At 45.3% G+C, this 27,656-nt stretch overlaps 1 protein-coding gene and 1 long non-coding RNA gene across 6 annotated transcripts in view; one reads left to right on the top strand and one right to left on the bottom strand.

Annotated features, from left to right (window-relative positions):
- CNKSR2 (connector enhancer of kinase suppressor of Ras 2) overlaps positions 1–27,656 on the bottom strand; it is a 298,892-nt gene that overhangs the window by 204,673 nt on the left and 66,563 nt on the right. The gene's annotated exons all lie outside the window — the stretch shown is intronic.
- LOC309530264 lies at positions 21,603–27,392 on the top strand. The gene is made up of 2 exons (XR_014218740.1): positions 21,603–21,848; positions 27,187–27,392. It is a non-coding gene; the product is annotated as an uncharacterized lncRNA (long non-coding RNA).

The following is a 27,656-nucleotide window of genomic DNA, read 5'->3' on the forward strand; positions in this document are numbered from 1 at the left end:
GCCAATGGTGGAGTAGCAGCTGGGAGCGCTGCTGCCGTGCTTCAGTCAGTCGGTGCTGCTGGGCTGTCCGCTGCTACCACAGCTGCAGTGAAAGCTGGTGGAGGACTGCTGGCTGCCATCTTCCCTTAAGAAGAAGACACACAGACGCAGAGGCCATCTCTACTTGGAAGATTATGCTTGCCGTCAACGGCATAAATGACCTTAAGCAAAATGTTGTTTTAATCAATGCTACGTTATTCCTACTGGCCAAGATATGCAACAACAAATAAAGCTTTGAGAATTCAAAAAATAAAAAAATAAAAAATAGAACATCTGCAAAGCTAAGCAGGGTCTGGTATGGTTTCAAATTGGAGGGGGAACTACATGTTGAGATAGCTGCATTGAAGGGGGTTGGACTTGTGGTTCCCTTCCAACTCTACAATTATATAATTACATTATTCTATGAATACATATATGTATTTACCTTATGACCAAACTATGCTTCAGTCTCTCTTTACTGAGCACATAGGTTGTACCCAGATGTTGCACTGCAAACATTGTCACCTTGATAATGATGCAGAAACAAATGTGTGTTCTCACACAAACATACCCTGCAAATAAATCTTTTTATGTGTGGAAATATTATTAGTAATCCAATACATTGTCACCTTTTCTTCTCTCTTTAGATGCATAAAAAAGAAGCCACTTACTCCAAAGGCTGAATTTGACTAATCTTAACCTCAGCCACCGCAGGATGTGATTGACTCTTACGAACATCTGATCACATTCATATATCCTATATTAAGCTAACTGACCTTTCCAGAATTCACTTTATGCCTCACATTTAGTAGAAAACAATTCTTGGCATGATTAATGAACCATTCACCCCATAATTGTGAATTTTGCTCTCCCACTGCTTAATACAAACCAGAGATCAAATAAAGTCTGAAGATGGTGATTACAGAGAAGAGACAATCTGACCTCTACCAAATTTCAGACTTTGTATGAACTGCATTTTTCATGCTTTCCACGATCTTAAATATATATAGTAATGTGCTTTCATATGCTGGCAATATCATGTCTGTGGATGTTATCCTGGTCTGACTGTTAGTGCACCCAGCCATTTGAAGCATTTAATGTTGCTGGTTGTCCTGGGACTGCCCATGCTCCACCCACATGAGTTTGTGGTTCAGATTGTTGGTGTCATTAAAACAAAACAAAAACTCAAATTCAGAATGCAACTTTCTCCAGCTCAGAATGTTGATTCTCTCAATTCTCTCATAAACTGTTCTCCAGATTGAATTGTAGTATGAAATGGTGCAACCTAATCTTTCCTGGTGCTTATAAAATGACTGCAGCACTGGTCCAGGCACTGGTGAACTTGGGAGTTACATGTCCCAGGGTGCCTGACATCCACAGTCTCAAGAAAGCCTAGAACAAATAGTTTAAAGGATGCCTGACATCCGCAGAATGGGCTCAGTAGTGCTAGAAAACAGCAGGCCTCAAGTTCCTCATCATCTTCAAGGTGCCAGGAAGGAAGGCCTCACAAAGAAGCCTCTGCCTTGAAATGAGCAGGTGTATTTTCAGAAAGGGAAGGGAACAGTTGATGGGGGAAAGACAGTTGGATCCTTTTGCACTCACAATGGTATTACTGAATGGGGAATTGTGCTCAGGAAAAAGAACCTGAGCTATTTTCTAATTTAGGGATAAAACAGCTTGATTTGTCAAGCCCAAGTGTGAACATCACTTAACTATTCATTGCTGAATAGTCATGGGCAGGTGGCAGACTCAATGGATTGCTACAACATGCAGAATAAAATCCATACTCTCCAGGTGTCCCGATTTTCCAGGGACAGTCCCAGAATTACAAAGGCCATCATGGCTTCTGATTTGATCCTGGAATGCCCCTCTTTCCCTGCCAGTGGCACCACTGCTGAGCTTGGGGAGGAGGAGGAGCCAGTACTTGTCCCAAGAGATGGCAGTGGTGGCGGCAGCTCCAAGGGAGCATCCTGTTGCCTTTCCATGGCCTCTCCATGGCCAATACCGCTGGCCTCCCCTCTTAGGCAGCTGGTAGCGGCTGCTGGAGAGTGGGCAAAAAGGAGGAGAGGCTGCGGCCACCAAGGCCCAGCCCCATGTGATGTCCCATGTGAGGTGCAGGCAGAAGGCAGGGCCGCTCTGGGCTGGAAGGAACAGGAGCAGAACGGAGAACAAGGAGTCATGATTTTTTTTTTTTTAAATGCTTTCTGCATCTGCAAATGCTCTGTGGTTGGGGGGGGGGTCGGGGACAACAACAAAGGAGGGTCAGTTTGTGGGAGAGTGATAAATGTCCCTATATTCATATGAAGAATGTTGGAGGGCGTGAACTTCTACTTGCCCTGCTACCTACCAACAGTTTTAGTTTACACATTTCCATTTCCCATTCAGCCTAGGAGTAAACCACAGTTTAATAGATGTATAGTGTCCATGCTTTTACTGGAGGTATGTGTGGAACAACACATTGACAAGGGGGGATTGAAAAGGATGAAACAAATGGAAAAGAAGAGAAAAAAATCTGTAGAAGGGATATACTAACATAAGGAATTATAGGTGTTTTGAATGCCATTGTGGAAGACAACCATTTTTCTGTATATGTATTATTACTATTATCAGAGGGACGCGGGTGGCGCTGTGGGTTAAACCACAGAGCCTAGGACTTGCTGATCAGAAGGTCAGCAGTTTGAATCCCCGCGATGGGGTGAGCTCCCGTTGCTTGGTCCCTGCTCCTGCCAACCTAGCAGTTCAAAAGCACGTCAAAGTGCAAGTAGATAAAATTTACCGCTCCGAAGGGAAGGTAAACGGCGTTTCCGTGCACTGCTCTGGTTTGCCAGAAGCGGCTTAGTCATGCTGGCCACATGACCCGGAAGCTGTACACCGGCTCCCTCGGCCAATAAAGTGAGATGAGCACCACAACCCCAGAGTCGGTCATGACTGGACCTAATGGTCAGGGGTACCTTTACCTTTACCTTACTATTATCAGGCTGCTCAGTATATAGTATAAACAGGAGTTCTGTTTGTCAGATAGGCTCATTACAGAACACATCCTGCAGAGTTCCTGGAACATTGCAATAGAAAGCAATGCATTAAACACCAGCGCCTGTAATATAGGACTTAGGGCCAATTCATTAAAAAGGTACACCAAGTTCTTCACTTTATCCGCACTCCCCTCCCTGCCCCACTATTTGTTGCATTTCCATGTAACAAATTGAGAATCAATATTTAATTCAATTGAAAAACATGCTAATAGGTCTAATGGGAGACATTTAACAATATAATGCTGAGAGGCATTTGCGAACTATAAGAGACAAAAGGCATGTGAAGCACAAAGTGCTGGTAGTGCAATAATAAGATCCATAGCCCTGGTTCAGCAACACAGCAACCTCTGGGCAAGTCTAAATGACATCTATTCCATTTGTGTAATTAAGAACATGGAACAAAGCAACACTAGGTTATCCGTGTTTTGCTAAGTCCAGTATCATCCTCCCATCAGTAGTGCTGGATGCTTTGGAGGCTATCAACAAGAGAAAAAGTGGATTTGAATGATGTAACCTACAGATGATCAGATCATGAAAATTCTTCCATTCATGCATCACTGTCCAACATGCCAGGAGTCTCTGGATCTGTGTTCTGCTGCCGGTTGAACAGATCGAAGATCTCAGGTTATGGGTCCTGTATTGCATTTACTTACAACAATAGCTGCACCACCACCCAAAAATCCTGGGAACTATAGTTGACTCATCACAGAGCTACAATTCCCAGCACCCTTAGCAAAATTTAGTTCCCAGGATTTTTTGGGGGGGTATGGTGTGTAGGTACCCTGGGACTCCAGGCACCCACAGTTTTTCCTGGACTTTCTGCACAATACTCTGCAGTATTGGGGAACAGTGAAACTGGGAACACTATAGGAACAGTGATGTTGGCATCAGTCTGTGTTGGGAGACATGAAAGAATGTCTCCTGCTGTGACTGTAGAGACCAATACAGGAGAGACATGCTTTATTGCAGCTGTGGCAAAAGACAGCATCCGTTTTTGCTGCTACAGATGTACCATGGCATTTCCCCCCTCTGTGCTCCCATTGAAGACACATCAGCTAACTACCCTGAGACTCTAACAAGCCTGACAAAGGAATGATTGTCTGCAGTCTTAGCAATACAGTGCTGTAGATACTATAGTGTGGCATATTCCTGAATTATACAGGGATGGTATGAAGGCCAACCCCAGCCTTAATCCATCAACCCAATCCCTAATGCCCCTTCCCACTGCCAGTTAGTTAGCTAGAGGGACTCAGGAAGCAATCTGTCACTGCTGATTGCCAGCACTCAGAGGTCTCTGCTTCCTCTAGCATGATGCAGGCTCTACAGTAGCATGTAGGAAGTCCTTGAACAAACACTCACTGCTAGGGATGTTAAGATGGCACCCATTTCCATTCTGGCCCGTGTTAATTGCATGTAGCACTGTTTCCATGCCACTGCAGTTTCACTTTTGACAAAAACGAAGTTATTTGTCTCACTGTATGCTGAATGTTATATAATTAATGACATTACCATTACATTATTCTGCACTATTCGTTTCAGTGCAAAGACCATTCATTTCAGCGCAAAGGAAATGGAAATGCAAAAGGAGGAGGAGTAATCCATCAAGTATCATTTGCAGACTGAAAACAACAGCAGTGGACGCTGATCATGTTTGCTGGATTGGTTTCCATTCCAGATATGGGATGAACGAACATCAGTCATTTCTGGTTCAGTTTCTCTTTCCGTTGGAATTCTCCAACATCCCTACTCACTGTTATGGAAATAGTGAAGAGGAAGGGAAGTCTGCTAGAAACTCTTATAGCAGGCAGAATGTTGGAGCAAGGTGGCTCCTGATGGCATTTATTAAATGCAGTTTTTTTTAATTAAAAAGAATCATTAAATGATAAGGTATAGATAGATTGAGGGATGTTGCTGGCCATCTGGCAGGGTGGGGAATTAAAAGAAGCAAATAAGGTGGTTCCTATTGTGATACCCAATTGTAGGGTCACTGTGCTTGTATGAAACACCATTTCCCATTTTTCAACTGCTATAAGTCAACAATTTTTATCTTATTTATTTGAAATTATTAAAATCTTGTACTCCTTACCCATAAGATCTTCCTTATCAGATTGTGTAATGATAGCTCCATAATTATAATTACAGCCCAAAGAGTGATTTGGGTATTCTCATCCAAAATCAGTTCAGGTACATATAATCAATATGTATAAACAACAACCCTATATCTTTGGGGATATTTTCACAGCAGCCATAAATATCTACATATCTATCAACCTGGCTCATATTGCAGGGGGAAATATTAGCAGGACAGGTCATACTGTTTGCTATTTTAATTTGATACCTTTACTTTCTAAGAAACATTTTCCACTTCCAGATAAAGAATGGTATGCAAATAGGCCAGTGAGAAAAGATCAGGTGCAAGACCTTTATCCTTTTCTCACATTCCCAAAATAGTAACAGTAACTGGATTACTTTAGAACATCGTATGTCTCTGTTTTGATGACAGAAAAACACAACTTTAAAATCAAATCCTTTTATTTCAGTATTCACAGTGTTTGGCATCCTTTCCCATGGAAAACGCTGGGAATCATAATTTTGGATATAATCCTGCCATCAGTGCTAGGTGAAAATGCCCTCTTTACTTTCACAGGACTAAAATATTACAGGCCTTGCTGCCAGACTGCCAGGTGCACACTAGCTTCCAGTGTTTAAAATTAAATCTATACGCAGGCAATATACCCTGGGGTCAGCAGGCACACCTGGCCCCCATTGTCCAGCATTCACCAAGGTGTACACACGAGGCATAAATCAAAGGCTGTGGATGGTACCTCAAGAGTGGGTAAAGGTAAAGTGACCCCTGACCATTAGGTTCAGTCGTGGCTGACTCTGGGGTTGCGACGCTCATCTTGCTTTATTGGCAGAGGGAGCCGGTGTACAGCTTCTGGGTCATGTGGCCAGTGTGACTAAGCTGCTTCTAGCGAGCCAGAGCAGCGCACGGAAACACCTTTTACCTTCCCGCCGGAGCGGTACCTATTTATCTACTTGCACTTTGACGTGCTTTTGAACTACTAGGTTGGCAGGAGCAGGGACTGAGCAACAGGAGCTCACCCCGTCGTGGGGATTTGAACCGCCAACCTTCTGATCAGCAAGTCATAGGCTCTGTGGTTTAACCCACAGCGCCGCCCGTACCCAAGAGTGGGTAGGGAACTTTAATCTAGCCTACTTGCTACTGGCCAGTATATCTTCTTTGACTGGTGGTGGCTCAGGCAGAGAGCCTTTCACATCACCTGCTACCTGATCTTATTAACTGAAGACACCATGGAATGAACCTGGGATCTTCTACATGCAAAGCATGCACACTCTGCCTTGAGCTGTAACCCTCTCGGAGGAGTGTTTTCAGCAGTGTTATGCTTTTAACAGTGGCATAAATTGGCTGCCTACGGCACCTGTGGATGACAGGAGGCTCAGTCCAAATAAATAACTACATAACTTTGCAAAACAATTGATATAGACTTTGAAAGCAGGGAAAACAGAGGGCGGGTGGTTTGTAGCCCTCAAAATACCAATTCATCATTGAATACACCAAATGTATGAAAAGTTAGGATATTGTAAAATACTGGCGGATAAACTGGACCAAATGCAAATGCAGTAGCTCCATTCAGGCATTGGCAGAGAGTGGGTGAAGGGAATGCTGGGCTGCACATGCTGGTCTCACCACCAGAGAGGCATATTGTGGAGGGTTGGGCTAATGCGCATAGCCCCACTGGTCCATCCATGCATTCTGAGAACAGGGCTATTATTGTCTTGGGAATAATTCCTTTAGATGTGCGCACACAAACATATTTCTTTGTATGAAGTATTGTTTTTAAAAAATCACTAAAAACAAATCCTAGGAGTTGTTATTAAGCGCTCTCGATTACCCTAACCTGGTGTGTTATATTTATCTTCACGTATGTGTGATGCCTGTTCTGTATTCTGCTCACCAGTGAAATAGATAGAACTTCCTACTTAACAACACTACTCTGTTGGGCAAGATTCATTCCACCCAGGTAAGATATAAGTTCTTGAGCTGAAGCCTTAAAATAAGATCTAAGGAGCACAGGGTCTTTCCCTTATCTTACATACCAACTTTAAATAGTATTTCAAAGGCTCCTGCTGAGTTTAAGTCTTGTTGGTGAAGGGTGAATTGCAGTTATTTATTAAGCGGTTTGATGCCAAAGAGGTGAATACGAGTCTGCTCTTGGTATTGTGAGTTACGAATGCCCTTTCTGTTATTTTTCTCAGTGACTTTTATAGAAAGATATTGAAGGAGCAGAACAATCATATTCCTTTGTGCTATCCTGAATACTGATTTTGTTGTAGGCATTGCAGTGATTGCAATCTTCAAGTTACAAAATGTATGAGACAGCATTTTGCATTGGCTTCTAGATAAGCTGATCAGATATAAATATACAGGACAGGGCTCCTGTATTTTTAATAATTATACAGAAGAGCAGATGTTGGCAGGTGTGGATTCTCATGCATGAATGCCTAGGCTTCAACAGGAGTCTGTCTTTTGGTTGAAATGGGTCTGACGGCAAGGGGTGCATCACTGAGCAAAAGTGTCTGACCAAATGAACAAATTTAAAAAAGTCTGCATTTGCTAAAATTCTCTTTTCTATGTAACTATTAGATGGTCTAGAGCAAGGTTCCTCAATGTTTTGTGGGCCAAGGAACACATTTGGAAATCTAAAAAAATTGTTGTGGGCACTGCAAAATACCCATTTCACAGAATAACAACCAATGGTGCTCAGAGCACCATACAAAAACACAAATAAGAAAGAAGGCAATCCCACCCAAAATACAACAGGAAACCACCACCCCAATAACAAGAACAAACAAACAAACAAACAAACAAACAAACCCCAAACACTATAAATAAACAATTTAGAGGGGCTACAAACTATCTGTGGGTGCCATGATGCTCAAAGGCACAGTGTTAGGGACTCCAGGTCTAAGAGTCCATCCTCGTTTGCTACCTTATTCCTAGCCACGTCTGTCAGATAAGGCAAACTTGGAACCAGTACAGGAGCTGTAGTGCATGCAAAAGACCTCAGTTGGAATCCCCATGCATTTCCACAATAAGGAAGGAAGGAAGACACCTTCTAAAGGCAGATGTAATAAAAGCCTCTTCCTGAAATATTGGACAGCCACTGCCAGTTAAGGATGAAGCAATACAGGACTAAATGCACTTGTGGGCAGATTCGGTTTAAGGTAGCTGCATACATTTATATATGCTTGTAGAAAACAAAGAAGAAAAAGATAACCTCTGGAGTATGTAGGTATGTATCAATATTTCTTAGAAATAGGACCCAAACCCACATTTCCCAAAAGTTGCAGTCCTCTTTCCAATGAATAATCAGCCAGAGTCATCATGACCTCCTGCGACTGACTCTTCTCACGCCCATTTTTTCTTGTTCATTCACCCCACCCACCTTCCTTGAAAAATGCTTGCTTCAAATACAAAGACAGTGTTCTAAACATTGTCTGTTGGAAACACTCCTACTGCAAGAGGACTGAAACCCATCTCACAGAAAACCTGTAGATATAAGCTTCCCAAGAACTAGGCTATGGAAGCCGGGACTGGAGAACTCACTGTGGGCAGTTCCTGGCAGGCTGCTTGCACACTGTGTGAAACAGAGATAGGAGACAAGTGAAGCGGCATCATTTCAGTGCTTTGCTATTGCCAAATGCTGCTTTATGCTTTTTCAATAAAGCTCATTTGGGGACCTTGTTTAGGGATCATCACACATTACACTGAACACAAGCGTGTGGGGGGAAGTGTACACTTGCTCATTTGTATAGTTTAGCAATTTGTATACACAGGCACACTGATGGTACACTCAATGAACGTTACATTACAGCTCAACTAGGACTTGCCGATCAGAAGGTTGGCAATTCGAATCCCTGTGACGGGGTGAGCTCCCGTTGTTCGGTCCCAGCTCCTGCCAACCTAGCACTTCAAAAGCACATCAAAGTGCAAGATAAATAGGTACCGCTCCGGCAGGAAGGTAAACGGCGTTTCCGTGCGCTGCTCTGGTTCGCCAGAAGTGGCTTAGTCATGCTGGCCACATGACCTGGAAGCTGTACGCTGGCTCCCTCGGCCAGTAATGCGAGATGAGTGCCGCAACCCCAGAGTCGGCCACGACTGGACCTAATGGTCAGGGGTCCCCTTTTACCTTTACCTTAATTGTGTATGCAGGCATGCACACTGTACCCTCATTGGATGTAACATGCGAACACCCCTATCATGACTGGTGGGGAGCCTAGGGGAGAACCGGAGTTCCCCCTAAATGATATTCTTATGCTGAAACAAAAACAAAGACAAAAAGATTGCTGGGGGAGCACATCAGTCTCAGGAAGATTATGGCAGTGCAGATCCTGCTATAGCACCACCTGTCTCAGCTGTATCTTAGCACTGCATTCTGTATCTATAGATAATCAACATGAGCTTAACCAAACAGAACTGATTCTTCAAGATACATAGTCACACATGCAGCCACACACAAAACCACCGCTGGCCAGTGCATGGCACTGAAGCAAGACCCACTCCTTTTCCTGATTAGTTACACACAAACAGTTGCTAGCAACACCCTTTTTTCTCCCTCTTCTTGTGGACAGAAAAGGAGACTCCCTCATTTCACCATTTCAGTTTTAAACCATCTGAGAAGGTGGTAACCATCTTGAAAAGAACTGAGGGGTTGCATTTTAAAATGTTTTTGCAGTTGGTAGAGGGTCATACATTAATGTGGCATTTTCTACCCAGAACCATTGCTACAGAAATAATGAAAATCATTTGGTTCCCCAGAGCCTTTGGCTCACAAAATAGAATGATGGCCTCCACTTTGAATGTTGGTGGGGAAAGCATGACTGGCTTGTCAGATCTCTGTGGGAAACCCTCTTTGGAAGAACACAGATTTCATGTTGCTGAATCAGTAGTTGGCACTTTTCTTGAAATCAGGTCACCCTTGCATCATGAAAGAGATAGCGCATCCTTGCAGAAACCATTCTGTGTATCTGTATAAGATTTTCAGGCCCTATTAATCTGGCATATATTAGAGCAAACATTTGTGCCTGGAAAAATAGGGTAACTCGTGCCTGTGTTCAGACACATGCATATAATGTTTTATAATATGAATTCACTGAAGAACAATTTATGTTCCTTTATAGGGAACAATGATTTTTTTAAAAAGGAAAATAGATACACACTGCTCAAACTTCCTGCAACAAATCCCCATTTTATCCTCACAATAACCCTCTGCGGAAGGTTAGACTGAGAGACAATGACGCCCAAGGCACAGGCACTGCAATGGGCTCTTACAGGAAATGGAAAGTCAATGTATGCTTCTTGTATAGTTTCTTCCCCTCTAGTTGTTAATCAGACTTTGGAGTTCCAGTAAATTGACCAAACATTTTGAGGGTGGGGAGGGATAGCAATATAGAAGGCATGCACAGTCCTACTGTCAGGGGTTCAGGAGCAGAGGCGAGGGCAAGGGAGGAAACAGAGAGCGAGGGGGAGGAGGCAGAAGAAAAGATGAGTGATGACGACGACCCGAGATCTCCGAGTCTTTCCAGTGAATCAGAAGATTCACAAAAAGGAGCACCAGTGGCCAGGGTAAGGGGGGAGACTAGGGGGACACCCCAGGAAGATAGAGCCAGAGGGGACTCAGAGGGGAGCAGTTGGAAATCGGGACCAGCGTCACCGCCAGAGAGCAGGGAAGAGGAAGGGCGCCAGGGATCAAGCGCTGGCAGCTCACAACAGGAGGGAGGGCACGAGTCAGGAGTGGCCACACCTCCATCGGGGAGCAAAGAGACGGTTAGACGGAAGGTGGAAGGTTGGGCGCGCGCGCCAAGTTCAAATGCACAGGAAGGTGGCGCAGTAGGCAGCCCGGAAAGGGAGCCAGGTCCTAAAGCCCGGCGCAAGGAGACAGGAGGGTCCGGGGGGTCAGCGTCAGAAGAATCCCGGAAGGAAGAGACCCCGGGGGGCAGAGGGACCCAGAGGAGAACTGTCAGGCGGAAAAGGTGGAGCAGGGCTAGGATATTAAGTTGGTGCACAAGGGGCGGAGACTCAGACGGAGCTTCGCCGATCTAAGCATAAGACGTAGAGTTGCACGCAGCAGCTTGAGAATGGAGACTGTAACTCAATAAAGACTTTTATTTAATGATCGCTGGCTAGCGTGATCCTCTGTGAGCTAGGATCTGGAGGCAACTCTGACAGTAAGCTCCGTCTCATCAAAGTGTGGGCATCCACGGCCTCGCGGAGAGGAGAGAAAGCGGGTGCCTACTAGCGAGCTCACGAACGGCAGACAATATGACGGCCGAACAGCAAATAGCGGAACTGAGAGAAGCAGTGTCACGACTGAATGCCGAGGCGCTGGCATCCAGGAAGAGAGAGGAGGACGCAGCTGCCGCCTACAGGGATCTCCAGGTCAGGTTGGAAGTGCTTACGAAGCAAGGGCAACAGACACCCAAACCAGAGGGGATTGGGTTGGGGAGACGCACAGGCGGTCTGGTCTCTCACTTCGATGGGAATTTGCAACAGTACCCCAACTTTAGAGCAGACGTAATGTGTGCACTGCAACTGCTGCACAAAGACTTTAGAGATGAACAAGAGAAGGTGGGGTTCATTATGTCCCATTTGCATGGAGACGCTAAAGCATGGCTGCGCAATTTGTGGAGAGATAAGGATCCTGCGCTCCAAAATGCGGACGCCTTTATTAAAGCGATGGATGGGTGTTTTTTATCAAGCATTGACGTGGATCTTGCCCGGAAGGAGGTGCATGGACTAAGGCAAGGGAGGGCCAGCGTAAGGCAGTACCATGCCCGCTTTTTCGCTTTGGTCAGTGCCCTGGAATGGGACAGAGATTCGGCCCCTGTCAGAGACCTGTTTTGGGAGGGCTTGCACAGCTCGATTAAAGATGAGATTGCGAGGGGGGAGAGACCCCGGACCACGCAGGAGGTCGTTCAGAGGGCGCTGGCGGTGGGGGTGCGGCTGGAAGAACGCCCATGGAGCAGGGACGAAGGGCGTGGAGGGCGCGAACCACCCAGGGGCTCCTCCTTCCTTCCCAGAGAAGCAGCGCGTGCGCAATCCACGCCTCCGCCCGGAGGAGGGGCAGAACCTATGGAGGTGGGAGGTGCAAGGGCTCAGTCAGCAACCAGAGCCCTAACACCGGCAACAGTGAAAGCGAAGCCTCCTAGAGGGAACAGGAAGTGTTACATCTGTGAGGAGCCAGGGCATATGGCGAAAGAGTGTCCCCGGAGGCACCACAAGCACACTGCAGCCTCAGCAATGGTAACTGGAGCAACGCAGCAAGGAGAACCACAGCAGGGAAACGACGCAGTCTGGCTGGAGGAAGAGGCACTGGGGCCCAGCCAGACGTCTCAGTGAAGCAGTCCCCAGAGATTTTACAGCCCATGGACCCCCTCCCGCCCAAGCCAGTAGTAAGGCTCACCGCATCTCTCCAGCTGCCCAATGGAATCACCATGGACGTGCCAATCACCATTGACTCCGGAAGCAATGCGGACTTTATAGGGCAGGAATTTGTCGACCGGCACGCTATACAGTTGCTGCCTGCCACGCTGCCCCTGCAGGTTGTCACGGTGGATGGCAGAGAGCTGCTGGGGGGGCAAGTGGTGAAGCAGACGCCGCCAATGGTGATGCGACTTGGGAATCACAGGGAAGTCATCAGCTTCAACGTCACTCAACTATCGGACACGCCCATTGTATTGGGTATGAGTTGGCTGGACAAGCACAGCCCGACGCTGGCTTGGTACCAGAGGCAGCTGACCTTTGGCTCTTCCTTTTGCGCTGAACACTGCATCGTGCCCCAGCAGGAAGGGGAGGAAGAGGAGTCACAGCTGCAGCTCGGCACGCTGCAAGCGGTTCCCCACAAGTACGCAGAATTTTTGGAGGTTTTCTGCGAGAAGGAGGCAGACAGGCTACCCCCCCACAGACCATATGACTGCAAAATTGACCTGCTGCCGGGGGCGGCGCTGCCCAAAGGGAAGCTGTATTCCATGTCTGAGGACGAACTGCGGGAACTCAAAGAGTTCATAGATCATAATTTGGAGCACGGTTTCATCCGAGAGTCCAGGGCAGCGGACTTTGTTAAGAAGCGAGACACGCCCCAAAAAAGACTCGTAGTGGACTACCGCATTTTGAACAGTGTGACCAAGCCATCGGACTTCCCCATGCCCCGAATCGACGACCTCCTCGCAAAAGTACGCAAGGGCAGCGTGTTCACCAAGTTGGACCTGCGAGGGGCGTACAACCTCATTCGCATGCGGGAAGGAGATGAGTGGAAGACAGCCATGTTCACGCCCCTGGGCACCTACGAATATAGAGTTATGCCTTTTGGATTGCAAAATGGCTCCCACGTTTTTCAAGCTTTCATGCATCACGTGTTGGCGGGGCTCCTCTACAAGACGTGCGTCTGTTTCTTGGATGACATCCTGATCTTTTCGGAATCGCAGCAGGAGCATGACAGACACGTCAGGGAAGTGCTAAGCAGGCTGCAGCAACATAGGCTTTACGCCAAGCTGGAGAAGTGCCAATTCGACGTAACGGAGGTGGATTTCCTGGGCTACAAGTTGTCTGACAAGGGGCTCGCCATGGACAGCGCCAAGGTTCGAGCGGTGTTGGATTGGAAAAGCCCACGCAACCGGAAGGAGGTCCAACGGTTTGTCGGCTTCGCGAACTTCTATCGCAAGTTTATCAAGGGCTTTGCTATGCAGACAGCGGCCATCACAGACACGCTCAGCTCCAAGAAAAAGAAGTTCATCTGGACAGCGCAGGCGGAGCAGTCCTTTCAGGCACTCAAGCGTCTCTTCGCGTCGGAAGAACAGCTGCTTCATGTCAACCCCAGCAGGCCGATGAGGGTTGAAACAGACGCCTCAGACAGGGCCGTCGGAGCCGTCCTGCTGCAGAAGGACCCGCAGGGGGTTTGGAGGCCGGGAGCGTTTTACTCCAGGAAGCTCAGCAAGTCCGAACAGAACTACACCATCTGGGACAGGGAGTTGCTGGCTATTCATGCAGCATTCAAAGCATGGAGGCACTTCCTGATCGGAGCCAAGCACACGGTGCAGGTCTGCACAGACCACAAGAATCTGGAGCACTGGCGCACGGCACAGTTCCTGAACCAGAGGCAAATACGTTGGGCTGAGTTCTTTGCGAACTTCGACTTCCGAATAGAGTATGTCCCGGGGGACACCAACGTCATGGCGGATGCGCTCTCCCGGAAGCCACAGTATCTGGAGGAGGCAACGCCAGCGACCGCCACGCACATCTTCGCACCGACAGTGTGGGCGTGCGCTGCGGTGACAGTTGACCTGGAGGCGGTGCGACGGGCGTTGCAGGATGACTCTTTCGCGTAAGCTAAGATGGCAGACGTGCACAGGGGCACGGCAGCGACCGACGAGTTCCAACTGCGAGATGGATTGCTCCTCCATAAAGGGGCCATCTACGTGCCGGGAGACGAACTTCGTGCCAAGGTACTGCAGCAGCTGCACGACGCGCCCACTGCCGGGCACTTTGGCAAGGAGAAGACAGTGGAATTAGTCGCCAGAGACTTCTGGTGGCCCGGAATGAGAGGGGAAGTCGCGGACTACGTGGCGAGGTGTGACACCTGCCAGAGGGCCAAACCAGTACACAAACCGCCGGCCGGACTGCTAGAACCGCTGCAAACTCCATGCGAACCATGGGAGAGAGTGGCCCTAGACTTTGTCACGGATCTGCCCAGCTCGAGGGGCAAGACGGCTGTGCTGGTGGTGGTGGACTTGTTCTCCAAGATGGCACATTTCATTCCGTGTGCCAAGGTGGCCACGGCGGAACAAACCGCCAAACTGTTCATAGATCACGTGTTCAAGGTTCACGGTCTGCCGCGGTCTATTCTGTCCGACCGAGGGCGGCAGTTCATCTCGAACGTCTGGCAGAAGCTGATGGGCTTCCTCAACGTCAAGATCAACCTGGCGTCGGCTAGACACCCGCAGACCAACGGGCAAGCGGAGCGGGTCAATGCCATCATGCAGCAGTACCTGAGATGCTATGCAAATCAACAGCCGGCGACGTGGGTGGATTACCTGCCTCTCGCCGAGTTCGCCTACAACAACATGAAGCACGTGTCCACAGGGGTCACGCCGTTCTTCGCCAACAACGGGAGGCACCCCAGAACCTTCCCGGGACTGGAAAGACGGGGGGAGGGGGAGCCGCAGACAGCAGATGCGTTCGCGTCGGAGTTGCAGGAGATCCACGATCAGCTGCGGCGGCACCTGGAGCTGGCTAAACACGCATACAAGGTACAGGCGGACAAACACAGAAGGGTTGGCGAAGAGATCCAGGTGGGAGACTGGGTCTGGTTAGCAGCCCAAGCAGTGCCGGCCAGGTCGTTGGCGAAGAAGAAACTAGGGCATAAACAACTGGGGCCCTACCAAGTCGACGAGCAGGTCAACCCGGTGGCTTTCAGGCTGGCGCTTCCGGAAGGTTCCAGGATGCATCCGGTGTTCCACAGATCGGTGCTCACTCCCTACAAGGCACCGCACAGGTTTCAAGAACCAGGAACGGCGCCGAGTCCGCTCCGAGAGGAGACCGGGCAAAGGGGAGTGGCACAGGAGGTGCGCATCAACGAAGTCATGGAGATTTTGGACTCCAGATGGGGGGAAGAGGGGGTAGAATACCTTCTCGCTAAGGAGGGCACCCCGGCCAGTGCCAACAGCTGGGTGCCGGGCTACGCTTTAGACGAACCTCTGCTCAAGGAAGAGTTTCATGCCCTCTTCCCACATAGGCCAATGCCAGCGGACTTTTTCGACGACTGGCATTTCACGCCCACGCTTTCAGCCAGCACGTTCCGGGGGTTCGACTCGGATGAGGAACCGACACGAGACGCCCGTTCCCCGGAGGGGTCACCCTCGGGATCTGCTTCAGAACCCTCGTATTGGTGGGATGATCGACCAGAGGAGCAGTGGCGCAGAAAGTGGCTGGAGGGTCCAGGACGAGCAATGTCTCCAGAAGGAAGCGAGGGAGAGACGGACATGGATGTTTTCGGGGACGACCCGGGTTTCGAGCACGGCGGCACAGAGGTGGAAGCAGAGGTGACCGTCGTCGACGAGAGCAGGGAGGAAGAACCGGAAGACTTCAGATGGAGGCCCGCCACGGGAAGCGAACTGTACCCGACATTCGTCCCCTTGACACGGCAGCACCCAGCTCCCGCACCGGAAGGAGGGGAGGGGGGAAGAGGGGGCTTCGAGGGGGGGATGGATGTCAGGGGTTCAGGAGCAGAGGCGAGGGCAAGGGAGGAAACAGAGAGCGAGGGGGAGGAGGCAGAAGAAAAGATGAGTGATGACGACGACCCGAGATCTCCGAGTCTTTCCAGTGAATCAGAAGATTCACAAAAAGGAGCACCAGTGGCCAGGGTAAGGGGGGAGACTAGGGGGACACCCCAGGAAGATAGAGCCAGAGGGGACTCAGAGGGGAGCAGTTGGAAATCGGGACCAGCGTCACCGCCAGAGAGCAGGGAAGAGGAAGGGCGCCAGGGATCAAGCGCTGGCAGCTCACAACAGGAGGGAGGGCACGAGTCAGGAGTGGCCACACCTCCATTGGGGAGCAAAGAGACGGTTAGACGGAAGGTGGAAGGTTGGGCGCGCGCGCCAAGTTCAAATGCACAGGAAGGTGGCGCAGTAGGCAGCCCGGAAAGGGAGCCAGGTCCTAAAGCCCGGCGCAAGGAGACAGGAGGGTCCGGGGGGTCAGCGTCAGAAGAATCCCGGAAGGAAGAGACCCCGGGGGGCAGAGGGACCCAGAGGAGAACTGTCAGGCGGAAAAGGTGGAGCAGGGCTAGGATATTAAGTTGGTGCACAAGGGGCGGAGACTCAGACGGAGCTTCGCCGATCTAAGCATAAGACGTAGAGTTGCACGCAGCAGCTTGAGAATGGAGACTGTAACTCAATAAAGACTTTTATTTAATGATCGCTGGCTAGCGTGATCCTCTGTGAGCTAGGATCTGGAGGCAACTCTGACACCTACCATTTCCCAGAATTCCCTGAAGGTCTGCCTGCATGTAACAACACAGTAAAACAGGCAAATATTAGCTCTTTTCCCTTGGATGAACAAGCAACTTGGAATAAAGATACTTCACATGTTTCCTCCATGCAAATTATCTCCTTTGTTTTCCTTCATGGAGATGATCTGTGTGCAGGAAATAGTGATTTACAGTACTGTACAAACTGCAGTATATTTTTTAATGCTTCAGGTAGATGAATTAGCAGTCCAAGCTTACACATCACAGAGAAAGAGAGAGTGAGAGGTGGAGCACTAATCAAGAGGGGTGGGGTGGGAATGGCAACAGATCATTCCAGCTGAAATGCATATACCCCTTGTGGGATTTTCTTCAGCAGACTAAGCAAAGTGACTGGACACACTTAAGTTATATCTGTTTGCTTCAGCCGAAGTGGAAACTGGAGCAATAAGCAAAGTGATACCAGATTGCGGAGACCCAGGGAGCAATAATGCAGTCCTGTGTTTTGCTTGGGAAGGAAGCTGTCACTCAGTAGCAGAGTGCACACATGCAATAAGTCCCAGGTTTGATCTCTGGCATCTCCAGGTAGGGATTGGAAACACTCCTGTTTCAGAGCAGCTGCTAGTCAATATAGACAATATTGAGCTAGGTTGACTCATCATTTCACTCATCAGCAGAAAGTTTCCTGTGTTCTTCTGTACGATTACTGGAGGAGAGACAGGAGGGACAGAATAACAATGCAGAATAGGTAACAGCTTTAACTGTTCTCCATGGAGCTTGATGAGTAACTGGGAAATGGTGCTTCTCTTTTTCTTCTTGATTCAGATCAATTCACCAATTCCTGTTAAGAGTACAATCTTCCGTAGTCAACCCAGTGTCTACAGCTGGTGATGGATGGGCTGCTATCAACACCATTGTTGTTTTGACCTGGTGCAGCATTACATCAAGGCAAAGGATGGATCCAATCCAGATTTCATGAACAGAATCTGGTGTAGGGCGACCACCGCCTTTACCACCCCCAACCGCACTCCAATCTCCACCCTCTAGGTCCTCTAACTTATGCCAGAGTTGTCTTGTAGCTGCCTACCATCCTGGCACTACAGCCACACACTGTTAAAGTAACTTTGTGTTCCATTGGCACAGATCCCATCCCACCCATCAGATGTTCCTGAAAGTTGGATGGGATCATACTGTGGGTGTACGGTGGTTTCACCAACAGCAACAAACATTGCTGAGAAGAGACTGAGAGAAGCATCTAGGCAAAGGTGTCAAGGGTTTGGGCCTTTTTAAAGTATATTTGGAAACATTGCAAGCAAGGAACATTGTGCTTGTCTTGCCTTTCTATTTTTGGCGAGAGTTGTTCAGCCAAAGGCCTCCTACACTTCAGCCTGTTCTATTCCTGTTTAGTTCTGAGATATTTTAAAATTATATAAAGCCACAGGGAGGTGTTAGATAATGAATTTAGGAGAATGCCACATCTGCAGAACACCAGGTCAGAGTTTACTACATAGTCTCATGAGCACCGTGAAGGAAGGAGCCACTTTAAAAAGTTGCATTGCTGCCACTAAAATGGAATCCTAAGTGAGGTAGGGAAATGTAATTTTACAAAGTAAAAATCCATCTGTTGGACCTACAGTGTAATCCTGAGCATCTTTACTCAGAAGCAAGTCCCACTAAGTTCAATGGGAATTGTAACCCCCTATGTACAATGACTTAGGCAAGCGTTCTCTTTCTAACAGTAGCTAGCAACCCACCTACTTTGCACACCCCCCCACACAAATACAGCCCAAAAATTCAGATATGGATCTGTGCTTCTTGAGGAGGTTCAGAAAGGTTTTGACAGGCTTCAAGATACTACACAAAGTGACAGTAATAATTATCAGTAAGGATGGAAGAATCAGTCAATTTCAGTTTCTCATTCTCACGTTCCATTCACCATAATTCCAAATCAGTTTACAATTAAAAAAAGCTCTCACAAGAATTTGGCATTTTAGTTGACATTTCCCTTAACACTTCTGCGTGCAGTTTTGTGCAATACAGTATACACGTATTTTTCAAGCACTGTCCCACTACAATGCATTTTTGTGTGTGGTTTTCATTAATATATGCATTTTTATGTACTCTTTCCTCAACTATGTGCACTTTAGGTCGCATTTTTTGGTTAGAAAAGTGCAGAATTGGAAGGATTTATGTGTTTAGGATTGGATACTGTTTCAGGAAGAGTGAATTTGATAGATTCACTTTAAAAAATGAACCCATGGTTTCTGCCTCTTCCTTGTGTGTCATATATGCCCTCAGCTTGTGTTGAATAGGTTTATCAGAGAAGGGGACAGTGGTGCTGGGAACATAGATACAAGTCAGACCCTTGGTCCATTGAGTTCAATGCTGCCTACTGATAGTGGCTCTCCAGGGTGTCAGACAGGAGCTTCTCCCAGACCAATCTGGAGACACCAGAGATTGAGCCTGGGGCCTTCTGCATGTGAAGATGATGTTGTACCACTGAGCTATGTCCTCTCCGCTACAATCTGGTGTGTATTTCCATTTCTAATCTGAACCTGAGACTGAGACCAGATCCCAGAGCCACTACAAGAGTTGTCCCCTCATGCTTTTGCTGAGTGTCTACTACTCAGTCAATGCTTATGCAGTGACACACATGAGCAGTCAGTGGATTGGGTGGTGGGTGATGGAGGAAAGCAAGATGAAGCACATTCAAATAAAAAGCTGTGGAATAACCATAAGGAAAACAGGAAAATGTTTCCAGGCCTATCACTCTTTTCCAGCAGTCTTACTTCTAACTTTGTATTAATTGCCTTCCTTTGAAATGTAACTGCTTTGTAAGTCTAATTAAGAGTGGGCCTACCCATGCTCTGCTCTGTGCAAACATGTGGGTGCTGCCATAGTAACCGTAAAGGAACACTGAGAAGAAGCTCTCTCTGATTAATGTAATTACACAGCATGTGCGTATATAATGCCTTTAAACACAACTTACTTCTGCATGAAAAAGAAAGATGAAATGTCAGTATTCTGTGTTGCATGTTTCTTAACTTTCTGAAAAATACGATTGGAATGTATTGATGTGCATTATCAGCAGCTGCAGCTTGTATTATGCAAAACATTTTTGCACAGTTAAGCGAAGCTTGCGCAGATGGAATCAGGAGCAGGAATGGAGTGGAGGTGGGGGGAGATGCAGGCTTTGAATGAGATAGTGGCCCTGATCTAGGACATTCAGTGGGTGCATATTTGGGGGGGGGGGGGCTTCAGAGAACACACAGAAAGACTACTACAAAGCTTTTGGCTAGAGTGATACTGATTGACTATGAATCCCTTCTATGGCTTTGGTGTCTCAACAGCTAAGTATGGGTGTGCATGAATTATTTTATTCACAGGAAATCAAGGAAGCAGAATTGTTTATTCCAATGTTATCGCCATGTAATTAAATACTTGCAGCATGTACTACTTGTCATCTAATGTCCAGAAGCCTCTCCAATTTCCACTCCTTGTCCCAAGCTCCTCTTCCACTTATCTGGACTTTGCTGCCACCTCCACCCTGTCTCCTTCACTATGTTAGTTAACTGAGTTATCTCAATGCGCTGCTTTGGAGCTGGAAAAGATCCAGTCAAACTGCCCAGGCTGGCTCACTGCAGGAATGCTGACGGGGCCCAGCAAGTTTCAGTATCACACTATCAGCCTTCTAAAATGGTGGAAGGCTTGTGCTGCAGTCCATGAAGACCCATTTCTCAGGACAAATTTGCAGAAGTGCTATGGTCAGTACTGGTGCAACCTGACTGTTTCTGTGTATATCACAGCTTTGATGCTTGACGCACATCTGTAGCTTAAAAGAATCTTGGTTTTTACTTTCATTGTTCACTGACAACATCAGCTGCTATTGGAAGATGGGATGTGGTCTGGTCACCAATTCAAACTACTATAACCCTCTCTGAATGGTCCAGGCAGAAGGATGTGGAGTATTTCATTCAAGGAACTGTCAATCAGATCAGTAAACAACTATGTCATGGTATGAAGCAACGTGTGAAATTAATATAGGACCAATGACATGCTCAACATTATGGGAGTGGTGATTCCAGGACCAATGTGAAATTGTCAAGTTCCTTTCTTACTGTTTTGTTATCGGATTTTGGATGTTGTTATTGTAATCTTATTGCTTTATTATATTACTGACATTGTTTTTGCACTGTTTGATTCTGAAATGCTTTCCTGTTTTCTTTGTTGTAAGCTACTTTGAGCATGGTGTGTGTGTGTGTGTGTGTGTGTGTGTGTGTGTGTGTGTGTAAAGCAGCATACAAATAAAATTATGAATGAATGAATGAGAGTCAGTGGGGTGTAATGATTAAAGAGATGACCTAAGAAGTCAGGATTCAAATCTGCATTCAGTATTCTTGGGCTTGTCACAATCTCTCAGCCTAACCTACCTCACAGTGTTGTTATGGTGATTGTTATCAGGATTTTCTCACAGCTATGGTGGCTATCTTTAAGTTTATGAATTCTTCTTGTTGTCACTCTGTTTCTGCTCTGGGAATCCTGATTTGATGAAACCATGTCAGCACAGACATCAACAGCAAAGTATTTTGGGCAATGTAATTTTTTTTTAACACTCCACCATTTAACAGCTTTACACCCAAACGTTGGATCACTGTGATGTCATTATATAGGATGCATCCAATGGCTTGAATAGATTGTTAATCATAAAACAGAGGATAGAATTCCATCTGGCTGAATGAGCTTCTTGAAGTGAGAGGTCAGAGACAGGCTAATCTCCTGAATTTACTGCTAGCTTGGTTGAATTATTCATTGGAAGTAAATTATCTGGGAAAGAAAGCTCTATTCTCCCTGCTCATGAGCAGATCCGGACTTCCCTGGATTTATTTTTATACCCGATTGTTCTGTTCATCTGAATGAGCTTCAAAACATTCTCAAAGGCTTGCCTCAGCTATTTGTTAAACATTGTATTGTTTAAGCACACATTTAGGGTTTTGTGTTGCGCTGCAAGTGACAGGCTATGCCAGGAAATGTTTGCAATTATTAATTAAGGTGTGACACAAAATGGCCCAAATAGCCCATTTGGAGCTGTGAAATTTTCATAGAGTGCTTACTCTTATCAGCTTATAACATCCTTTAAGCCTCACAGTAATGGGAGTAGAGTAATCATCTCCCTAGTCTTTCTCAGTGGGCAGCCATGTCTAAGAGCCTGGTTGAGAGTGTGAGTAGTTCAATTTTGCACAATTAAGGTTTGGCATCGTGATCCTAGGTCAGTATGAGCTCAGCAAGCTTCAAAAAGCAAACCTGCTGATCTTTTCCGTCAGAGCATAGGAAATACTGAATAATAATGATTATCTAAGTGAGACTTCACTACATCGTGACTCCTGAAAGATAATGATCATGTGCATTGTGCTATCAAATGCTGTTGTCATTAGCCATCAGTGTGCACACAGCGATAAGGAATCTGTGGCCCTCCAGATGGTTGCTAGACTAAAAATCCCATCTCTCCTGATCATTGACCATGCTAGCTGGGGCTGATGGGAGCTGTAGTCAGTTCAATAACATCTGGGGTGTCACAGGTCTCCCAACTCTTGATTTACAGGGTACAACAGGACTACATTCAAGGAGCATATAACCTAAAATTCAACATGGGAAATAACAGAGAAAGAGGAGGGAAGTGGAGTAGGCCGAGTTACAAACTGAGTTACAGCAGGGCAAGGGAACTAGGGGGTTGTACCAAAGGCTTTGCGGGTGGGTATTTATTTATTTCTTAGGTTTATATCCCACCCTTCCTTCCAAAAGAGCACAGGTCAGCAAGCATTGAGGGAGGCTCTGAATGAAGGACAATATGGAATCATACATGTGTTCTGGGAGGCAGTTACAAGCATATGGGGCAGCAAGGGAGAAAGGGCAGAGTCTTTTAAGGAAGCTGGATACTTTTGGATTGTGGGTAATATTAATAATTAATAGTAATAATAACTGGATGCCCAAATCTACATTATTCCAATGTGTAAAAGACTGGAGAATATACAGAACTTTGGCCAATCAAGCAAGATTATGCAGCAAGCTAATACCATGGTATAGAGGCTGGAACTGGTCATTAGTGCTGATTATTACAAAACTACTCTTTGGAAATTTGGTGCTCTGTTTCATTATTCTCATGAAGCGCTACAGAGGAACACTGAAGCAATACATTGAACAAACAGCACAGGTTAATGTTAGCCGGTTATAGTTCTCTTCAGTGGTCACAATTTGTTTGCGTCATGAGTCATTTAAGTAGTTCAATAGTTTTTAATTCCCTGGCTCAAGTAAAAACGAATAGGCTACATTTTTCATCAAATCACTATTTGGCTCTTTATTTCCAATCCATTAATTTGCTCTAGGAGTAGTTCTTGTTATGTTTATGCTCAAAACAAGGGAATTCCACAGGAAATTGGAAACCAGCCATAATGTGGGTAGGTTTTCTGTGAGAAATCACCACAATGTGCAATACAGAAATAATCCAGAACACGTGCCTGCAAAACTCTATTGGCTGTGTACACACCATACATTTCAGTTTCCAAAGTACATTTAAAGCAGATTAACTTCCCCCAAAGAATCCTGAGAACTGTAGGTTACCTGTCACAGAGTTACAATTCCCAGCACTCTTAACAAACTACATTTTCCAGGAATCTTTGGGGAAAGTCAATGTGTTTTAAATGTTTGGTGTGTATAAAGCCTATTGGTTGTGCTTTACAATAACTTGGCAGTAAATTGCTTTTTTAAAAGTTACGGTAAATTTAGATCAGAAGTATATTGATCAAGAGTATTCTTGGTTCTGGAGGAAAAAAAGATTATGGCATTAAGAATTTTTGCACACGTATTTCTGATCCTGTTATTGTTGCTTCCATTTTAAAAAAGAATAGCTGTGACTAACATTTTCAGATAAATGAATGAAAAAGATCCAGTGAGAAATGCATTATCTCTGTATGCATATGTATATGTCTAGATTACACCAGCACTAAAATTTGCCAATAGACAGTTTGATTGTAGAGAATATGGTTAATACTGATGGAAGGCAAGTAAAAAATTAAATAGGTATAAAAGGAGAATTCCTAGATACCAGTATCAAAGTTTGGGGCAAGTAGTCTTTGGTAAAAGAATCCCAACAGAGATTTAATATCACAAATTATGAAGCAAAGTAAAGCATGGAAATATAGGCTGTTAGACCTTTAAAACATGTTATTCTAAGTTCCTTCCAAAGTTCCCTAGTTCCTCTAGCATAGAAAAATACCACGTTTAGTAAGTTAAAAATGGTTACAATCTCTTCAAATGTCAGATTCATGTGCTTTCAGGGGGGGAAATGCACAGAAAGTAAAATTTGGCATAGTTACAGTGGTGAAAGTTATTACATTATTGGTATAGGAACTCAAGAATAGCGTGAGAGAGCCAAGTGGTCTAAGTTTGGAGCAATATGCTGAGCTTCTTGGGTAGACTTAAGGGGAGCAACAGGCTTGATTACCTTCCTCCCAAGGTAACAAGGAATGACCTAGCTAAGCCTGGCAGGACAACTCACTCCGTGACCTTATCATGCATTTATTAGAGTTAAGCATGTTGGTTATATGAGGCTGCTTATCCCACAAATACTTAACATGAGTTGCTGCCACACTATTTTTCAACTCATGTTCAGGTACTCTACCAACAGGCAATTTACTATTACTTGAAAACCATTAGTAACTGAAAAGTAACTCATGGGTCATTTTTTGGTCACCGCAGACATGTCCCTGACACACACTTTTGGAACCAGGTCAATGGAGTTGTCCACAGCAATGGGAAGTGGGAGAGACAATAAATCATAGATCCCTTGGGACCTGCTTGCAGGGGCTATAGCACTGAAGCCTTAAATGTTTAAATATGCAACAGAGATAGAGAACCAAGGCATAGATGACATATCTATGGTCTCAAAGTACTGCTTCAAAGGGTAATTTATCCTAAATCTTTGAAGGTACAGACCTTGGATGGATCATGTTTTCCTGAGCAAAATGCCTGCTCCTGCACATGCACGGCATTAACTTCTAATCCTGTAAACTGCTATTTTGAGGGTCTGAAAAGTTTGAAGACGAGTGTTTCATCTTTATGGATTCAAGAAGTAATTTTGGGGGGTATATTTGCACTGAAACAGGAATATAGTGCCTTATTATGCCATCTGCAAGGTTTGCAAATGTCTAATCACCAACATTCTCCGATTTACAAGATAGGCACAGCCTTAACTAATTGAAGCAAAAGAGTTTTCAATTTTTTTCAAGCATAATGAATTTTGAAAGCACAACTGCCTTTTTCTCTGGGACAACTCAACAGAGAAGATCTGTGTTCAATACATCATGACGCCAAGTCACAGATCTTTGTAAATAAATATCATGACAATATTAGATGTGCCTAGCATATCAATCGGTTGAAAAGTTACTCTGTAGAGGAAAGTGCCTTCTTGTTATTCAAGTTCCATACTAGTAAAAATAATGTGTGGCAGCTAAGTATTAAATATAACTTTAAAAGTTCCACAGTAAAAGGCTGCTTGTTACTGATGGAGGTTGTTAGCTTAGAGAACCAATTGCCATATGGAGAAAAACAGCATAATTTGTATGTTTCAGAGTGTGCATCTTGTACTTTCTCTCCATGGGCACAATCTGTCTTGCGTTGCTCCCATTCATTTCAATGGAGCCTGCACAAGATGACTTACCAGATAATATATATTCTTTATCTTTTAAAAAATTTGAATTTGTAGAAGAATGAAGATACAACCCCCACCCCACAACAGCAGTGCACCAGTCTGGCAGGCAGCAGATTTCCATGGTCTTAAAGAGTGATGGCTCCTACCTAGTCCTTAACTAGAGATGCCAGAGATTGAATTTGGTACGATTTGTATGGAAAACATGTGCTCTTCTGCTGAGCTATGGCAAGGTGAACTGCAGCAAGTACAGTCCTGAGATTCCACATGCAGCATCCACAATACTATGAAAGCCTATGAAATGAATTACTATCAGGCATGGATGTTCTTTTGCTATGTCATTCCTGTGACGCTGCTATTCGCACATGGGCATTGCTGGTGGGTGTATTAATGACATGCTTGTGAATAAGGTTCTAAATGTAAGTGTATGACCTCGTGTAAAGTTGGGCATACAATGCACTGGAGTTTTCAGAGATTTAATTCTTACCTTAAAGGTCATGTTCTATTTTCAGTAAAGTGTTATATGGATTTTTAACAAGTATTGTACTATTCTGCTTTTTCTGACACTTAGCATTTCAACCGCAAATTATATGTAGGAATATGATCACTTTGGTTTGTATAGGTTGTAAAACTACAGGTATTTGTATGTTGCTCATAATATGTCTTGAGTTCCACATATTTTTCATATATGATGGAGGCCAGAAACTAAGCTTGCCAATTTAGGTATATGCATTTGATGTAGTATTCTCTAACCACAAAACCTTGTGCCAATACACATTAGTTAGGGTGTTATAATATTCCTTATTGTTTTTCCTCAGAATAAGAGTATGACATCAACAGATAACAGACTTGCTCTGCGTCTTTGTAGTAAGCAACATATTAGTTTTCATGTCCATTTTTTAATTTAAAAAATCTAGATTAAAATTCAGTGAAGGAGATTGTATCAAATATATTTTCACATGGTCCAAAGCAGCCATGCAAAAACTCAAGTTATTGGTTGCTTTGACTTTTTCATCAAATATATGGAGACCATATGTGACTGTGCAGCAACAAATCTACCCCAAACATTTGTCTTTTATTTGGCAAATATACATTTCACAGAATGTACCTGTTCCTGAGGCTTGGGTGGCCTGAGGTAGGTCAGAGCTCTAAATATCTTTATATTTCCCCAGTGTGGTTCACAATTTCCTCTTGGGTTTACAATCCACACTCATTGGTCCTGCCTCTCTGATATGCTTATAAGCCAAATTTAAGAAGTCAATTTACTAATGTATGTGTGTGTCAATTGTAGCAAATACAATATTTTCTTCCATGACAGTCTTCATATGAAAAGAAACCTTGTTTTACTTCTTTGGATGTTTCATGAATGTAATAGTTTTCATCTTCCCCACAGGGCTGTGAGTAAGACTGTATTATATACTGAAGGGTACTGCTAAACCGTATTTCAGCTCTCTGTGACATTTCCAGCCAGAAAGAATTTACTGGCACTTGTTTGAGGTGTCCTGCATTCTGCTTCCCATACTGAATACTAAGCTAATAACTCGTAATTCAGGCTCCTTATCATCCCAGGCAATTAAACACAAGAGCAGATGAATCAAATCAACCTTATTCATATTCTTTTTCACGTCCATAGCCTAAATTTAAACTTTATGAACCCAGACATCATATCATCATATTTCCAGATACAAACATAAATACCTTGGATGCAAAAATAGGTACTTTGCCATTATTGTGCTCTCTGTTCACTTTCACATTATCATGCTCCTTTTCTACAGGTCCCCATATTTTTTCTGCATACATATTTTAAGGATTTTTTTTTAAATTAATACTGGATTGCTTTCATATATCCCACATGTGGCCCTC

The sequence above is a fragment of the Podarcis vaucheri genome (genome assembly GCF_965113315.1).
Source record: "Podarcis vaucheri genome assembly, chromosome: 4".
Taxonomy (NCBI): domain Eukaryota; kingdom Metazoa; phylum Chordata; class Lepidosauria; order Squamata; family Lacertidae; genus Podarcis; species Podarcis vaucheri.